The following is a 20,476-nucleotide window of genomic DNA, read 5'->3' as shown; positions in this document are numbered from 1 at the left end:
ACAAGCCCTTTATCTAAATTCTTTAGACAGCTAAGGGGGAGGTAAGAAGAAAGATTACTTGAGTCTTCTTTTTCTTAAAAATAATCAGTGTAAATTAATCCTCATGCAAAAGAGACACATTTGGGGGTGGCAAATTTTGCTCCCCTACATAATCAAATAATTTGAATCAACACTGGAGATAGTTAAAAGAGATTTTTGTGTTTACATGTGTGGTCCATAATTATAGCAAACACACACACAAAATCATTCTTCAAGAATAGTTAAAGAAACTATGGTTCCATCTCATTGTTCTTAAAAATTATTGTTATATGATATTTTTAAAGGCAATTAGAGAATACTTTTTGGATTGAGAAACATTAAAAGCATTTTAAATCATTTAAACATTAAATGACAAAATATTTTAAAATTTGGATATAAAAATCTAGAGTTTTGCTATTTTATAAAACATTCTTTAGTTTTAAGATAAAATATCGATTCTAAATCTCTGTTTTCCTTCAGTTTTATTGAGATATAATTGACATACAGTGTTATATAAGTTTAAGGTGTACAGCAAAGTTATTTGATTTATATACATTATGAAATGATTACCACAATAAATTTAGTGAACATCCATCATCTCATATAGATACAAAATAAAGAAAAATAATTCCTTGTGATGAGAACTCTTAGGATTTACTCTCAACAATTTTCATATATAACATACTTCAGTGTTGATTATAAAAGTCATGCTGTACATTACATCCCTACGTATTTATTTATTTTATAACTGGAAGTTTGTACATTTAGACCACCTTCATCCAATTCCCTTTCCCTTTACTCCCTATCTCTGGTAACCACAAATCTCACCTTTTATTCTATGAGTTTGTTTGTTTGTTTTTGAAGTAAAATTGGCCAACAATACTATGTTAGTTCATGGTGCACAATATAGTGATTCAATATTTCTATACATTATAAAATGATCACCACAATTCTGATTCTTGAAATAGATTCTAACACTGCATGCTATATATCATTTTGTCATAATCCTATGAGATAAACTATAATATTTTATAAAATTTGGATTTGTAATTCAGGAATATAAACAAATGACAGCAATATATCATAAAATACTATAATTCTAAGTAGATTACAACAACAAAAATATTAAATATGTTACATGATTGGAGTGTTGTTTTTTTTTTTTAGTTCTTTTTCTCCTTGCCCTAATTTGAATGGGTTTCAAGAATTTTGGATTTTAATGTTGATTTTTAATCCACTTACAATATATGAAATGCTATACCTGTTTTTATGAAATGGTTGTGCCATTAATTGAAGTTTTGTCTGAAAATAGTATCTTAAATGATGTTTATCAATCCTGAAGGAATTCTTACTGGGGCTTATCTTGCTCTTAATCATGATTCAGGTGTTCTTTATAAGCTTTCCTCCTCTTTCTGAATTATCAAAGATACAAACCCCTAATCAATCTCTCTCTCTCTTTCTTTCATGCATACATACAGACACATGTGTGCACACACAAACAAATCCTTTCAAATATAGGCAAGAAACATATTCTAGAAATTTCAGGAAGATGAGTAAAATCATAGGTAAAGAGAATGCGAATGATGAGTAACTAAACTCAAATGTAATAACAGATAGATGTTTCATAAGAGCTATTCAAGCAGTTAAAATCAAGGGAGTTTATTTTTAAGGAATACATCTGCTTTCCTGAAATTCATTACAGAAATAAATTTTCAAGTGCAAACACTAAAATATTCAACTAAATATTTTTTCACTTACCCTTAAAATATTCAAGCACTTAGTAAACATTCAAGAAACCTTTTGCTAAGTCATCATTGCTAATAAAGTTTATTTGAATTTAAGTAAATGCTCCCAGGTCAGACACTGTCCTTTAGTCATTTCTCTATCGTTAGAGTGGAGTACATTCTCAGGCATGTAGTAGGTACTTAGTTAAATGTCTGTAATTAAGTTAAGTATTGACACATATATTATACAGCAGAGATAACACTTTAAAAGTGTTAAAAGGCAAAAGCAAGCATCCTAAAATTAGGAAATACATTTATAAAGTCACATTTACACAGAACAAATAATGGAGAATCTTTCCTTTCAGATATTTCTAATGTGCTTCCCATTTTCACTGACCTTGATTTTTCCTAAGACATTTCTCCATAGTCAATCCACTTATCTAGTATGGATTGAAATTGCATGTCAAAAACTTTTTATCTCTCAAATCACTTTTGGTTCAAAGAATGTACAGGCAGTTAATTTATAAACAAATTCGTTGTTATATTCCATTTTCCTTTATCCACTCACTCCAGGGAAGAAATTAGGAGGAAGAAAGGCAGCTACAATTGAAAGAATAGAACAAAAGAAATAAGTCCAAATCATTTAATGTTTTCAATTTAGAAGAAAAAATTTATATGGAAAAAGTTAAATGATTTGGACTTATTTCTTTTTGTGATAATTACCTTTAATGTTATTGAATAATCACATCTAAATAAAAATTCTTGTGCAGTATCTCTCCACTCTTTAAGAATGATTCTGCTCACAGGCTAATTTACTCAAATCTAACTAGTTTATTTTATCTGCCAGAAGGCAGAACTGTTACCAGAAAATGAAAAACTCTTTACTTTCATAACCATTTAAGAAACACTGGATATGATTGATAGAAGGAGAGTTTGGAAATTAGCTCCTTTTCAAATAAGAAAAATGTATGTTCTACACTGCAAGGGATTATTGATATTTCCTTCTAATTAGAACGTTTCTGTAAGGTAAAGAATATGGTCCTTGAAAAGTAGCCAAGACACTGCAATTCAGCCAGGGTTTAAATCCTGCCTCCACCACTCAATACCTGTATAATCATCTATAAAGTCATTAACATTTTGGACCTTGGTATGAAGAAAATAATTATTACGTTGTTAGGTTGTCAATGAATATGTTTGAAACTATTCTTTGTTTTCAAGAAATGATAACTTCTGTCATCATCAGTATTAGGTATTGTGTACAAAATAAGCCCTTTATATATAATAAAAATGAGTTAACCAATACCAATGCCTCACATCTATTTAATTGAGTATATTTCACATATATTAATATAAAACTCCATATTTAAAAAGATGATTTTCACAAAAATCAGGGTTTTCTATGTAAAAATATGCATTTTGAAATTATTTCCTGGGGCATTGTATATTTGCCTGTTATAGCAATATATTTAGCTGAGAAAAATTTAGTCATCATTTTCTATATATTTTTCTGCTTTGTAACTTTTGGCCTTCATGCTCACCTCGTGCTCTTCATTCAATATTAACTTCCTCTACTGGAGTAATTGCTGATCACTCTCCCTGCAAAAATGCCCATTGGCTGCTGAGAGGTTAAGCATGATGGAAATCCAAATATGGCCATTGGATTGGCAAAATGTAGTCCATGGTGACCTCTAAATAAACAGATTTGGAGACAGACAAAAGCAGCAATGAAGTGCTTAAAATATACATGGACAAATATACTAGATTTTCTATAGAAAAAATCTATTTTCAACATGACAAAAGGGGAAAAAAAACAGAGAATGGAGACAGTTCTAGATTAAAGGATACATAAGAGACATAATGTATAGAAATATGAACATGGATTCTGATTTGAATAAGCTATAAAAAGTCATTTTTGAGTTAGTGAGGGAAATTTGAAAAGGGAAACGATATTAGATGATACAAAGCAGTTAATTTGAATATTGTTAGTCATGGTAAGGGCATTGCAGTGGTACAAGGAGGGCTCCATACCTTTAAAAGATGCTTATAGAAATAAATGAGGTAAAATGATATAAAGTCAGGGATTTTCTTTAAAATACCTCAAAAAAAATCTGTGAATGGAAGAATCAATATTATAAAATCTTCATAATGATAAAATCTATGTAAAGGATCTACAAAAATTTTGTTCTTTCTTCTTTTATATATACTTAGTTATTTTTCCATTAAAATTTAGTTTGGAAACATTTTTAAAAGAAATAATCTTGTCCTCTATCTCCAGCATAAGGCTGGACTATATACTATGACTATCCTACTGCTGAAAAATTCTTAAAACACTGTACAAAATCAAAAGGAGAAAACCAACTTTGTGATAGCATCAATGAGCTGGCAAGAAGACAAGAAATCCTGAGATGGAAAACTAATTTAAAGCAAGAAAGAAGAGAGGTAAATGGCATTTTATTGGAACCAGCTACTTGCCCTGAAGGCATTATAAAACACAACCTGAATAAATTGAGCTCTGTTTTTTATATATTTGTGGGACTGGCTCAAGGTGGTAAGCCTTTTAGTGGAACTTCTGAATACAGTTGTGAATTTAAACGAGTATAACTTCATCGCAAGAGCACACTAAATATAAGGCCACTTTCTCTCACCCCATGCTAGGTCAAGAAAACATATCTGCCTCAAAATGAAGAGCTATGTGGAAAAAAAAACTCTTCCCAGGGAATTAATAATGATTAGCTAGTTTTAGTAGAGCTACATTCTGAATTCAGTTGATCTGTTTGCTTTAAAAGAAATCTAAAGTAAATACAAGTCACTCTGAGGGAACTCTGCATGCCCAAAAGAATTCCCACCATGGGCAAAGTTCCATGGAAAATAAGCTCACAGTTAAAAATCACAAAACACACAAGCAAATAAGACAAGTGAAAGATGGTCGAAATAACAGAACATTGAATCAGACTAAAAAAAAAAGAAAAGCCTGAAATTGAATTTAAAAAACTGAATATCCATTAAGTATTCTTGCTATTTATAAGGAACAAGAAAGGATAATGAAAACACAAATAAATTGCAATTAAGTATTACTGAACACTGACATTGCTTGCCTCAGTGAACCATACTTCCCAGCATTCAGTCTTTTTAGGGTCATCTCCCACGTTGACTCTGGACTTGACAATTTTTCCTGTTTTGGTCACTGAGAAATTAGCTAGCATATGCAGACAGATATATAAGAAGCACTTACGCATTGGAATGTGTTCTCTAGGAATGTTCCCTTTGAGGAATCAGCCCTCATGCTTCAAAAATGCTTAAGGAATACTACTGAATTATGAGAGAAAATAGAGAAACAGTTGAGTCTGAGAGACTACTGTGGATATTCTAGGACCAGCCAAGTATCAAGCTGAGTGTAACCATGTAGATGACCTCAGCTATGTCACACAGAACTAAGCCCGGTCAACACACAGAATCACAAAAATTAATAAGTTAATATTCTTTTAAACCAGTTTTAGGCAAACTTTCTGTAAAGGACAGATAATAAACATTTTAGGCTTTGTGGGTCATACACTCTCTGTCCCAGCTACTCAGTTCTTCTTGTAACACACAAGCAACCATAGACAATACGTAAAAAAATGAACATGGTTCTGTCCTAATAAAACCTGATTAATAGACACAGGAACTCTAATTTCATATGATTTTCACGTCACAAAATATGTTTTATAACCATTTAAGAATACAGACACCTTTTTTGGCTCACTGCTAAACCAAAACAGTTGCTGCACCTAATTTAGCCTTCAGGGTATAGTTTTCTAACCCCTGTTATAAGCAACTAAATTTTGCATGAGTCTGTTACACATCAACAGATAAACAAAAATTGTTACTGGAAGTTGGGTACTGCTATAAAGAACTTTGCTTTTACATCTCAGCCCTTTAGTTATTTATTCTAATTTTACTTCCATTTGGCCCTTTATTCCATTTCCATCATACAGGGCATGGTTTTACCTTCTTTCCTCAGTTATAAAACAAATTTAATTAAATATTATTTGTGAAGTGATGGGGTCAAAACAAACAAGATTATTTTACTTAGTACTTGCAAGTTATAATTCCATGTTCATATGGAACATTTTATATAAAAAGAGCTTGATAGATTTATAAAGACATAATCTTGCAGACTAGTACAAATATCAACAGTTGAAAGTTTTGTGGTCAGGTCCAGTCAACTCTACCATCTTCCTATTTTATTAAAAATGTTATCTCTATCCACATATCGTTCAGGTTGGTTCACTTTTGAGTCTTGGTTAGAATGTCTTCTTGGCTTAGCCTTTGAGCTACAGATTTAGGCTCAGAAAGATACCGTGTCATACCCTTGCTAATAGCCTACAAAATGCAACCTCGATACTCTGACCTTAATAGTTGAACAAATCATTTTTGTAGAAATAACCAAGTATTTGTGTAAAACTGAACAGTAATAAAACATTTCTGTTAGAACAATGTAGCCCTTATTTGAGTATCTAATATGAGGATTTTATTTCCATTTAAGATAGTAATTTGACTCTAAAAGATATCTAGAATCAGTTTGTTGAGACAGACCCCTTCTATCATTGTGTCACTCAGATCTTAAATAACACAGCTAAAGGTTTTTTGTTGGCTTGTGTCTAACCTACATACTTTTGAACCCCTTACTGAAGAGTCTTTATTTTGAGCTTATATTTATCAGTTAATAAAATGGATACAGTTTAAAGACTTAGCTACCCTTTAAGGATTTCCTTATAGGTTGTTATTGAGTTTAAATGTGGCTTTTAGTATAAACTGTAAAGAAGAACACTTCAGTTGAAGAGAATACTTCTTTTTTCTCTAATAAGGTGTTTCCTTAATTGTAATACAAAGGTTTAGAAACAAATGAAAAAGAGAGGTCAAACTTACCTAAAATACTATATTTACATTTGCTGTTAAATATAGGTTTAGGGTTATGCCAATAAAACATGTCATTTATTGTTTCTATATTTTTTTCTCAGTATGAGTTTTGATTTACCCACATGGTTGCTTCTTTTTCCTCACCATTCCCTTTTGCTCCTCAGACCTTACTTCTTTCTGTTACTTTCGTCTGGAAATGTCTTTATTTTGCTAGTGGTCTTAAAAATAATTTATCTGGTACATAATTCTAGGCTGTGGCCAGAGGGAGTGGATGAGGACATCCACATGCTCAACATGGGACATTTCTTTCTTCATTCTTCTAGAGTGTTGAGATAGCTCTATTTTCTGGGGCCCTTGCCTGAGTGTTAAATCCTCATGTCCTGAGAATTCTTGCTTATGCAGTCTTATATTCTGGCCTACTCAGCAAGTACCCCCAAAGTGCAATCCCTGGGTCATTCCTTCAACACCTGCTAATATAAGCTAATTCTTAATATATTAGTCTCTTAAATCAAATAGCTCAACTTTTTGTTTTCTATTTGATTTAAGAGACTAATATATAATAAAACACACCACACACATAGAAATCAAAAAAAAAAATCTATACCTAAAGCTATTACTAGAATTAAAAAATTTCACACATCTTATTAATATATACACTTGATGAAAAAAGCATTGAAAATTAGCATCAATACTGATATAACTATTTAGGAATTTAGATGACATGTTCCCCTATGTAATTAAATTAATATTTGGGAGAAAATTAGGAGATAAAAATTCTTTGAAATCTTAACATTTCATTATAAAAATAACCTTAATAATTACATAAATGAAGTAGAACTTTGGTGTGTAGATTTCTATCTACATATACATGGAAAATTATGAAATATATACAAACATGTACACACAGAATGGCCTTTACATATTCTATGAAAAATTCGTTCCCACCAACTAATGTATCACGGAAAAAAATTTCCAGAGGAGATATAGATAGATAGATAGATAGATAGATAGATAGATAGACAGACAGACAGACAGATATGGATATATGTATCTATGTTTGCCTCTACAGACCCTTACTAGTAGTTGACATTATGGATGGTTCTACTAATTGACTCTTCTCAAATTTCTCCATGTAAGTTTGAGATAAACATGTAGGACAGCTTTCTTACCATGTGGGTAGTAAATGGGAGCAACAAGGACTATTGAAGGAGAACACAGCACATTGCTGCGTTAGTCTACTGAATATACTAAAAGGAGAAATTGAACCATCCCCATGTCAATCCTTGGGGATTAAGCAGAAGAACAAGGTGTTTACGTTACTCAAGTTTCAAACAAGCGAACAGACACCTCAGCACTTCCAGGTAATTACATTTCCACAAAAACTCCTATGAACATGCCAATAAGTCGAGAGCATCAAGAACTATGGCTAAAGAGGCCTTATGAGGCACTCAAAGACCTCACTTAGCCTAGAGTAAGTGGTTATACAGACTAATCCTTCTGTAACCCAAGTGAGGGGTGGAGAAGAAGCACTTCCTCATAGCATAGGGCAGTGGTGATGGACAGAGAATATGCAAGGAATGAACTCTTAATACTGGCATCTTGTAGGCACACAGAGTATATAGATCATAGGAACAATGAGAAAAGAAACCTTTAGTTCCTTTAATTGGCTGAATTCATTAGAGGCTAGTATGGTTTAGACAAAAAAAAAAAAAAAACAGGCTCTTTCTAGCACAAGAGTTGGAAGATTGGTGGCCTATTTCAGTAGTTCTTATATAATCCAAACTCAGGTGAACAAGTGTTAGAGACAATATACTTTATTATGATCAATCTTTGTAGGAGAGGCATAAACCCAGTCTGATTATATTTGAAAAAAAACTACTGTGATAATACTTCCCTTCCATGTGTTGGAGTATAATCTGCCATAATATATTTGGAGAAAATCTGGAATTTATCACATTCACAGTGAAAAAAAGAACAATCTGCCAGGGATTGGGGAGGGGAGGAGGGAAGGATGAACAGCTAGAGCAGACAGGATTTTTAGGGCAGTAAAACTATTCCACATGATGTGGTGGTAATGGTGGGTACATAACATCATGCCTTTGACAAAACCCACAGAACTGTAGATCACAAAGAATGTGAGCCCTTAAAATAACTGACTTTATTTTATAACAATGTATCAATGTAGGTTCAATTTTAACATGCTTACCACACCAAGGCAAGATGTTAATAATGAGGGCAAGGGAAGGAGTGGGAGGGGGAGTATATGGGAGCTCTGAACATTCTGCTCAATTTTTCTGCAAGCTCAAAACTATGCTAAAAATAAATTCCAATAATTCAAACAATGGAAAGGGAATAAGAAAGGCATATGAAGTTAATACTAAACTAAAAACTTTGGAGTAGGCATATTAATTTCAACAAAGCTGATTTAAGAATCAGCTTGGGACACCTGGAAACAAAGGGCAGGGTTAGCCCCTACAGCCAGTGCTGCTTTACAAGATTTGGAATAAACACATAACTGAGTCTTTTGCTCCATGTGGGAGTGAAGAAAAGTGTAGGAGGGGCCTTGCCTCCAGCCTTACAGTCAGCTCCCTGAGGGGTTGTTCTCTATCTTGTTTCATACTGAGACTGTTTATTGGTGACATTCTTTCTGGGTCAAAACCATTCCACTGGGGGTAAGCTGAGACGAAGTGAGAGAGTGTCATGGACATACATACACTACCAAATGTAAAATAGATAGCTGGTGGGAAGCAGCCGCATAGCACAGGGAGATCAGCTCAGTGCTTTGTGACCACCTAGAGGGGTGGGATAGGGAGGGTGGGAGGGAGATGCAAGAGGGAGGAGATATGGGGATATATGTATACATATAGCTGATTCACTTTGTTATACAGCAGAAACTAACACAACATTGTAGAGCAATTATACTCCAATAAAGATGTTAAAAAAAATTTTTTTTTTAATTAAAAATACCAAGGAAAAGGTGGGACATTACATATTAATAAAAGTATCAATTCTCCAAAAAGACATAAAACTCTTAAAGTTGTGGAATCTGACATCAAGCTTTCAATATATGTGAAGCAAAAACTGATAGATCAAGTAGGTACAGAATCAGTAAGGATAGACTTGACCTGGACAGTAATAGCAATCAAACTAATATAATTGGCATTTATAGACTACTCCACTCAACAACAATAAAAGATACATTTTTCTCAAGCTCATGCGGATCACAGAGAAAAGTCTCAAGAGGAATTTTAAAAAGCAATTATATAGAATTAAAAATTAAAAAAAAATTGTAGATACAGAGAAAGCAGTGCTGAGAGGAAAATTAAGTGCATATATTCAGAAAGAAGAAAGATCTATAATCAGTAATCTGAGCTCCACCTCAGGAAACTAGAGAATGAAGAACAATTTAATATTAGTGTAAGCAGAAAGTAAAAAGAAATAATACATATGTGAGCATAAGTTATTGAAACTGAAAACTTTAGTAGAGAAAATCAATGAAACCAAAAACTTCTTTGAAAAGACCAGCAAAACTGATAAACCTCTAGCCAGGTTAACAGAAAAAGAAAAGAAAAGAAAAAATAATTACCAGTATCAGAAATTAAAGAGACGTCATCCTGACCTGTTTCATGAATGTTAAAAAGGCAGTAAAGAACAACAAGCAGAACTCTATAATTTAGATGAAACAGAATGATTTCTTCACAGACACAAATGCTTAAAACTTACACAAGGAGAGACAGGTAATCTGATCAGGCCCATATCTATTAAAAAAAAAATTGTATCAATAATCAAAAACCTTCCAAAAAAGACACCTTCAGTTCAGATAGTCACCGGTGAATTTTACCAAATCAAAAGAAAGGGTGCCAATTACCACAATCTCTTCCAGAAAACAGAAGCTGAGGAAACTCATTCTATGAGGTCAGCATTACCATAATACCAAAACCAGACACAAGCATTACGTGAAATAAAAATATTTATATATCATGTTAAGAAGTTGAAAACTTTCTCACTAAAATCCAGAAAAAAGGAAAGATATTCTCTTTTACTCTTCCTACTCTCCGTTTTACTGAGATTGTTAGCTAGTACATTAAAACAAGTAAAAAAAAAAAGAGAAAGTATTTGGCTTGGAAAGGATTAAATAAAGCTGTCTATACTTGCAGATGACATGATTGTCTCTGCAGAAAAATATAATTTTGGAAAATTATAGAAATAATAAAGGACCATAACAAGGTCACAGGATTCATGGTTTAGTATATATTTTTGTGTATATGCTATACATACATATATGTGTATTTTGTATATATACCGTACATATAAATATAAACACACATACATTTAATACGTCAATGAAATTTGAAATTAAAACATACCATGTTGGGCTTCCCTGGTGGTGCAGTGGTTGAGAATCTGCCTGCCAATGCAGGGGACACGGGTTCGAGCCCTGGTCTGGGAAGATCCCACGTGCCGCGGAGCAACTGGGCCCGTGAGCCACAACTACTGAGCCTGCGCGTCTGGAGCCTGTGCCCTGCAACAAGAGAGGCCGCGACAGTGAGAGGCCCGCGCACCGCGATGAAGAGTGGCCCCCGCTTGCCGCAGCTAGAGAAAGCCCTCGCACAGAAACAAAAACCCACCACAGCCAAAAATAAATAAAATAAATAAATAAAATAAATTGCTAGTTAATATTAAAAACAAAAAAAAACATACCATGTATATTGTACCATAAAAATGAAGTACTTAAATATAAATCTAACAAAATATGTATAGGAACTATATGTGCAAAACTATAAAATGCTGATAAAAGAAACCAAAGATTAAATAAATCAAGAGTTATTCTGTGTATACTGACTGGAAAAATCAATATTATTAAGATGTTTATTCTTCTTAACGGTATCTATATATTCCATGCAATTCCAATCAAAATTCCAGTGAGCTATTTTCTTGATATTGACACACTAATATCAAGTTAATGTGGAAAGGAGAAAGACCTAAAATAGCCAAAACAATAATAGAAGATTAACAGCATAGCTGTAGTGCTAACAATTCCTGATTTCAAGAATTACTATAAAGCTACAGTAATCAAGAGAGCATGATATTGGCTCAAGAATAGACACATAGATCAATTAAACCATAGAAACAGCCCAGAAGGAGAGGCACAGAAATGCAGTCAACTGGTATTTCACAAGGGACAAAGACAATCAAGAGAGAAATAGATGAATGGATAAACAAAGTGTGGTACATTCAAACAGTGCAATATTCTTCAATGAAGAAAAATAAATGAACTAAAATGCCATGAAAGGATATGGATGAATATTAAACGTATAGGGTAAAATGAAAGAAGCCAGTAGCAAAAGTCTACATACTGAATTATTCCACTTATATGACATCTGGAAATGACAGAACCTATAGGCATGGTAAATCAGTAATGGCCAGTAGATTAAAGAAGGGCTAGAAATGATGATGAAACACAGGGAATATGTTCAGAGTTTCAAAACAATGCTGTATACTTTCATTGCAGATACATGACACTAAGCATTTGTAAAATTCCATAGAGCTTTACAGCTCAAATAGTAAATATTAATATAAACAAATTTTAAAAAATCATTTAAGAGGTCAGGGGAATCCAGGATGGGTGCAGAATGTAACTCGGGGCTGGGTATATGGGAACTGTCTGTATTACCCTTTCAATTTTTCTATAAATCTAAAATGTTTTCTAAAAACAAAAACTTATTTTTAAAAAATTCTGCAAGACACAAATAGAATACATTCAAAGAAAGTCACATCATAGTCAAACATCATAAATGAAAATAATATTTAACCAGAAAATAAAAAGATACATTATATTCTGGCACAACAATAAGAAGAATGAGAGCTAACATCATCAGAAACAAGTGAAGCCAGAGATAATAAAATCATATATTTAATGAAATTATAGGAAAAATGTGTAACCCCCAAATTTTATCTCTACTAATAATTTTGTCCCAAAATTAAGGTTAAATAATGAAATTTTCAAATAAACAAGAACAGGCAGAATTTGTTGCTAGCTGAACCAGACTGCAAGGAATACTGTTGATAGCTCTTCAGATAAGACAAAGAAAACCAAACCAAACCAAAACAAACAAACAAAAATCAGCACAAATTTACTGATGTACGTATCTGCAGGAAGAAACGAAGAGCACCGGAAAGGGAAATTGTGAATTTAACTATAAAATAATATTTATAAAATATATTAAATAGTTACTAACTCTTTAAAGAAAAAACTACACTGTGGATACATAACACATAATAGAAGGAGAATGAGTGACAACTAAAGTACAAAGGACAAAACAACAATACATGGTATTTTACTTACAATAATGGCTAATTGGCATAATTTAAGTCACTTTGAAAAGTTAAAGATTAAAAAGCTGAATTTAGAAAATAACCAGTAATAACACAAAGCAACATACAGTTAAAACACTGACAGAATTAACAGGAGTTACAGAAAAATATACAATGAACCACAGCTATTTCAAATAGGATTTTCTCATAATTAAAAACAAAAAAATCAGTAATGCTATAAAAGCTTTATTTTTTATTGAAGTAAAATTGATGTATACCATTATAAAAGTTTCCGGTGTGCAACACTGTAATTCAATACACAACGGGATCATCATCAAAAGTGTAGTTATCATCCATCACCACAGAGTCGATCCCTTTTACCCATTTTGCCCACCTCTCAACCCCTTCTCCTCTGCTGTATCTCTTCTAGATATAAAAGTTTTAAACTATATTATTATCTAACTTACCTAACAGAAATTTATAGAATACTACATCTGGCAGCTAAAATACATAGTCTTTGGGGCTATAAAACAAGTCTCAATAAGTCACAAAGGATCATATGTTCTGTGAACATACATAAATGAATAAATGCTTTCGCGAAGAATAATGAGATAATCTTATGTGTTTGAGAATTAGCAGTACGTGTCTAAATGAACACTTGTTTAAAAAAATGCAATGGGAATTTAAAATATATTATTGACAGTATGGAAATAGAAATGTACCTTATCAAAACTTATATGATGGAGGCAAAACAGTCTTTGGATATACTTTATCATTTAAATATGAAAGTTTAAAAAATCAATCAGCTAAGCCTCCATCTCAAGATTCTAAAAAGGAAAAGGGAAAATTTAAAACCCAGAGGAAGAAGAAGGACAAAAAGTAGAATGATGAGAACAAAGATCAAAGATATAAAATAGAGAAAAATAACAAAGCCATAAGCGTTAATCTTTGAAAGTTTAATAAAATTGATAAACTCTGTAGTAGTAGAATAATACCCCCTCCCAAGTTGTATAAGTGTTATTTCCCAGAACCTGGGAATATGTTCCCTTACATGGCAAAGAGACATTGCAGATGCAGTTAAGTCAGGATCTCCATAGCGTTTCCTGAATTACCCTGGTGAGCCAGTGTAATCACAAAGGTCCTTATTTTGAAAAAGAGTAGACGAGGGAAGCAGAAGTGTCGGAGTCAGAAAAGGAGATGTGACAGTGGAAGCAAAGTGAGAATGATTTCATTTCAGGCTGTAAGTATGGAAGGGGGCCAGTAGCTGAGGATTGGGGAGAGCCTCTAGAAGCTGAGAAAGGCAACAAACTGGATTCCCAGAATGTGCAGAAGGCATGGGGTCCTGTAAACATTTTAACTGTAGCTTAGTTAGACCTATTTTGAACTGTGATCTCCAGAACTGTAAAATAATAAATTTGTGGTGTTTTAAGTCACTAAGATTGTGTTAATTTGTTACAGCAGCAACAGGAAACTAAGAGAAACCCTTAGCAAGACTGATAAAAAAATGTAAAGTGCACACAAATTAACGTTAACTGAAAGCAGTATAGTGGTGCCAATACACATATTTTCAAATTAAAGGAGAATAAGAGAATAGTGTATTTCCTTCTTGATTTTCAATACTGTATTTAGCAGAAACCAACTTTATTTATTAGCATAAGGACATAGGGGCGACAATGAAAAACAACAATCATAAGGAGAAAAAAGAAAAGAAAACAAAATGTACTATTTAATTGTAAATGGATTAAAAAAATCATCCATTTTTAATTTGCTGTTTCTTAACTTTTTTTTTTTAACATCTTTATTGGAGTATAATTCCTTTACAGTGTTGTGTTAGTTTCTGCTGTATATCAAAGTGAATCAGCTATACATATACATATAGCCCCAGATGCCCTCCCTCTTGCCTCTCCCTTCCCCCGTCCCTATCCCACCCCTCTAGGTGGTCACAAAGCACGGAGCTGATCTCCCTGTGCTTGACTATCTTTTTAAAACAGCAAGATGTCCAGATCCTAATATCAATAAAACAAATTAGGACCATAAATGACTCCATTAAAATAAATCTGTTGCCCATAAATTTTCTAGCAATTAATATAAATCAACTTTATTATAAATTGTATAGTACACTCCTGCCAAATTGAGAACTATATATTTTATTTCCATCTGTATTTTGAAGTGTGAATACTAGAAAATTAGCTTTAATAAAAGCTCAATTAATCTAAGTAATAATGCCTAAATATCTCTTGGTGTGAAGGGTCTTGAAACACATGACTTTCCATCCCAATGCCAGTTTTGTCTAATCATCTTATGGGCAAAATTTATGTCATATTTTTACTTTGAAAAATCTATTTGGAACAAAGAAAACTATAGTTAGGCAACAATTCCTGTATTGTTGAAAATTAGCAACTGTTATCACAACAACAACAATAAAATGTACTTTGACTCCAATGTAATTATGTACTTAATTTTTCTCTTTTTTAGTTTTCAAGAACCATTTTTTATTAAACCCATATAAGAAAATTTACTTATCGGTGTTATTTCTATTTAATTTACAAGAAGACTGAAGCAACAGTTATGTCACTATTATATATTGCTTAAATTTTTTCACTGATTTTCTGTTAGAGTTATTTGGAAAGTTTATAGTCCTTAAATTTCGATTAATGTCCTCACATTTTGTTGCATGTGTGCTCAGTTCTCCCCAAAATTATTTGAACTTGACCACTCTGAATATAAAGCTGGCATTCAAGTCAATCAAAAAATTACTTATGTCTTTGGTGAAATGTCTATTTACGTCTTCCGCCCATTTTTTAATTGGATTGTTTGTTTTTTTTGATATTGAGCTGCACGGGCTGTTTGTATATTTAGGAGATTGATCCTTTATCTATTGTTTCATTGGCAAATATTTTCTCCCATTCTGAGGGTTGTCTTTTCATCTTATTTATGGTTTCCTTTGCTGTGCAAAAGCTTTTAAGTTTAATTAGGTCCCAGAAGACATACAGATGGCCAAGAGGCACACGAAAAGATGCTCAACATCACTAATTATTAGAGAAATGCAAGTCAAAACTACAGTGAGGTGATACCTCACACCGGTCAGAATGGCCATTATCAAAAAATCTAGAAACAATAAATGCTGGAAAGGGTGTGCTGAAAAGGGAACCCTCCTGCACTGTTGGTGGGAATGTAAGTTGATACAACTATGGAGAACAGTGTGGAGGTTCCTTAAAAAACTAAAAATAGAACTACCATATGACCCAGCAATCCCACTACTGGGCATATACCCTGAGAAAAGCATAATTCAAAAAAGAGACATGTACCACAGTGTTCACTGCAGCACTATTTACAATAACCAGGACATAGAACTAACCTAGATGGATAAAGAAGATGTGGCACCTATAGACAATGGAATATTACTCAGTCATAAAAAGAAACGAAACTGAGTTATTTGTAGTGAGGTGGATGGACCTAGAGTCTGTCATACAGAGTGAAGTAAGTCAGAAAAAGGAAAAAAATACGTATGCTAACGCATATATGGAATAGATTCCATATATGCAATCTAAAAAAAAAAAAAATGGTACTGATGAACCTAGTGGCAGGGCAGGAATAAAGATGTAGACATAGAGAATGGACTTGAGGATATTGGGGTGGAAGGGAAAGCTGGGGCGAACTGAGAGTAGCATTGACATACATACACTACCAAATGTAAAACAGTTTGCTAGTGGGAAGAAGCAGCACAGCACAGGGAGATCAGCTCGGTGCTTTGCGATGACCTAGAGGGGTGGGATAGGGAGGATGGGAGGGAGGCTCAAGAGGGATATGGGGATATATGTATGCATATGGCTGATTCACTTTGTTGTACAGCAGAAACTAACACAGTATTGTGAAGCAACTATACTCCAATAAAGATCTATTTAAAAATTACGTATGATTTAAGTGAAATTCATTAAGACTAAGTACTTAATGAAAATTAGCAAGGTGTTTCATCTCTCTTCAGAAACAAATATCCATTTTTACCTTTACTTGATATATCTGAAGTAACGTATATAGATTTGCCTTTGAATATTACATTTCTTCCATCTGGTCCACTACTATTTTGGAAAGCTTGGTCCTTTCTGAGTGAGAAACATAAGATTTGAAATGATTAAGGTCCATTTATAACATTACTATTTGCTTAAATTTTATATCATTATCTGTCATTATTGAGTAGAATGCATCACCCCTGAAGGAGGCATATGAGTCTAATGGTAAAAATATAAGGATGAGGCATATATTTAGGTCATGGATAACTCAGCAGGTAATGAAGAACGGAGGAGGCATTTAAAATCCCCTACATTTGAAAATCTTGTAAGCCAAAAGATGATTCTTAAACTACAGAAAATGTTATGTGTTTATCTAATTGCTTGATAGTGTTTCTTGTTTTCTTTCATAAAGATGCATGGTACTGCTATTGGGGAAATTAAATTTACTTAGACCGCATGAAATCGTAAAATAAAACAGTACTAATTATTACTAATACTAATACTATGAGAAGAAGAAGGAGAAGAAGGAGAGGAAGAGGGGAAAATTCAATTGTAATAATTTCCATTTTTAAGTATTTTATGTCCCAAGCTCTCTGCTATGTGGTATATGTGAATTAACTTATTAAATCATCTCACCAGACTTGTGGGTAAGTACTACACTATATAAGATTCTTTTGCCTGAAAAAAATAGAAAATCCCAATTCAGTAAGAAAAATTTATTACCTCATATAGCAAAGACTCTAAAGGTCAGGCACCCCCAGGGTTGTTTAATTCAGTGGCTGAATGATGTCATCAAGAACCCAGCTCTTTTCGTTATTTTCTGACCTGCCCTCCTCAGCACCTTTGTTCTCAGCCTTCCTCCCTTCATGAGAGTAAAATGGTTATGACTCTGTGTGTAAGCATGAGAACGTGTAGTAGAAAATGTGGGTAACTCTTCTTGCGTGAGTTTTCTTTTTTAAAGGGGAAACTTTCCCCAGACTCTTTCCAGCAGACTTCTCCAAATGTAAATGAAGATGAATACAAATTTAACCATGATTAAAATATATTTTTTATCTTTAGGGTAGGATCAAAGTTTCATAATCATCCCTACATCTATCACTGGCAAAGAGAATAAGATTTTAATGATCAGCTTAGAGTACGCAGGATTTAACAGTGAGTCCTATGGGAGAGAATTAAAAACATGAACAAAATAACCAAGTAGGGAGATTGAAAGTCAGGTAGGCAACCACTTATGTCTGCTACAGATATTATCTTTACTTTCTAGATAATCAAACAAGGGATAAAAGAAATGGTGAGATTAACATTATTGGGACAGGAAGTTGCAGAATATGAATTCAATGACACGTTGAAGGGTTGGAGAGATTTAGTAGCTTGTTCCAATAAGACAATGCACAGTAATGTGTTAGAGGAGGAAAAAATAAAAGAAAGACATTTCCCTGGACTTAAGAAGGTGATGTCTGTGCCAGAATTCCTATCATTAAGTTATTTTCTAGACCAGACATTTATTTCAGAGATCTAACTAATATTTTTACTGTCTTTTTTTTTTTTTTTTTTTCTATTTGAGGTAAGAGATTCTAGAGCATATTTGAATGTTGATGTGATGATCCAATACACAGGAAGAGGTTAATGAAACAGAGAAAATCAAATAACGGCAGGAGAAATTTATTTCATAAGTCACTAGTAGAGGATAACAAGAATAATTACTGAGAGATTTAAAAGAAAGAAATCCCTTACAATGTTTGAGAAGAATGAGAAAACATGGATATACTCAGTAAAGTCTGGAAAATTATTCATAGTAGACAATGCAGCCAGTGTTTTAGTTCACATCCTCATTATTATCCTCAATTTTTAATTTTTCATCTTTATTCACCTCTTTATTCTTCACATGTTTCTCCTCATATACTAACTATTAATTTTCAAGTTCCTTATAAAAATTAAAATACTATTCTGGGGAAAATGCTACTAGAAATCTTTATACACTTACACAAACCTTAGAACTCAAGCACATCATAATGAAAACATAAACTAAGACAAATATATAGTGTTTGAATGGCATCAAATTTTATTGTGTTAAACTGTGTAAAACTTTCCTATAAAAAAATGTAAAGGTTTATATTAAGAAGTCAGACTGCCATTGTACTTTAATCAGGCGCTCATCTAAATGGACATGAGCAAGACTAATTTTGTAGAATTTAGATGCTGAGCTGAACCAAACTTATTATAAAAGAACTGGTGAATCTATCACAGCAAAGGTAAGTAACTATCTTGTAAAGTAAATTCATCTATAATGCAATAAAAAGATGTATTAAATCCAAGGATGAGAGATTTGTTGCTGCCCTTGAATATACATTCAAATAGCTTTAAAAAAATCTGCCTGAAGGCCCCCCCAGGTGTGTGGTTAGACGAGGAGTATAGGGGGGAACTGAAGCATTAAAGCCCACTTAAAGCCAACAAAAGATCAGAAAGAAAAATTAAGGAAACAATCCTATTTACCATCACATCAAAAGAAATGAAATACCTAAGAACAAACTTACCTAAGGAGACAAAAGAACTGTACTCTGAACACCATAAGATGCTGATTAAAGAAATTAAACATGACACAAACAGTTGGAATGATATACCATGTTCTTGGACTGGAAGAATCAATATTGTTAAAATGATCATATGACCCAAGACAATCCACAGATTCGACGCAATCCCTATCAAATGACCAATGGCATTTTTCACAGAACTAGAACAAAAAATTTTTTAATTTGTATGAAAACACAAAGACCCCTATTAGCCACACCAACTTTAAGAAAGAAAAACGGAGCTGGAGGTAACAGACTTCCTGACTTCAGACCATACTACAAAGTTACAGTCATGAAAACAACATGGTACTGGCACAAAACAGAAATATAGATCAATGGAACAGGAAAGAGAGCCCCGAAGTAGACCCAGCCACCTATGGTCAATTAATCTATGACAACAAAGGCAAGAATATGCAGTAGAGAAAAGACAGCCTCTTCAATAAGTGGTGCTGGGAAAACTGGACAGCTACATGTAAAAGAATGAAATTGAACATTCTTTAACATCATACGCAAAAATAATCTTAAAATGAGTTAAAGACCTAAATGTAAGAATGGATACTATAAAACTCCTAGAGGAAAACATAGGCAGAAGACACTTTGACATAAATTGTAGCAAAATCTTTTTGGAACCACCTCCTAGAGCAATGAAAATAGAAACAAAAGTAAACAAATGGGACTTAGTTAAACTGAAAATCTTTTGCACAGCAAAGGAAACCATAAACAAAACGAAAAGAGCCTACAGAATGGGAGAAAATATTTGCAAACGATGTAACCCATGAGGGATTAAACTCTAAAATATACAAACAGCTTACACAGCTCAATATAAAAAGAAAAACTCAATGAAAAAAATTGCAGAAGATCTAAATAGACATTTCTCCCAAGAAGACATAGAGATGGCCAACAGGCACATGAAAAGATGCTCAAATCGCTAATTATTAGA

At 33.0% G+C, this 20,476-nt stretch overlaps 1 long non-coding RNA gene across 2 annotated transcripts in view; it reads right to left on the bottom strand.

Annotated features, from left to right (window-relative positions):
• Positions 1-481: 481 nt before the first annotated feature.
• Positions 482-20,476, bottom strand: part of LOC309654065 — a 39,761-nt gene continuing 19,766 nt past the window's right edge. Inside the window, exons 1-3 of one of the 2 annotated variants that reach the window (XR_014259795.1) lie at positions 16,962-17,880; positions 11,009-11,163; positions 482-3,430 (exon numbers count right to left, since the gene is read on the bottom strand). This is a non-coding gene — a long non-coding RNA (uncharacterized lncRNA). Of the gene's footprint in view, positions 3,431-11,008; positions 11,164-16,961; positions 17,881-20,476 lie in introns of those variants that run through there. The other variant, XR_014259794.1, reaches the window with a different exon arrangement.

This window comes from Balaenoptera physalus (assembly GCF_965194825.1).
Source record: "Balaenoptera physalus genome assembly, contig: HAP1_SCAFFOLD_1856, whole genome shotgun sequence".
In the NCBI taxonomy this organism is placed as follows: Eukaryota; Metazoa; Chordata; class Mammalia; order Artiodactyla; family Balaenopteridae; genus Balaenoptera; species Balaenoptera physalus.
The sequence above is the reverse complement of the archived record's forward strand: the minus strand, read 5'-3'. Positions and strand labels throughout refer to the sequence as shown.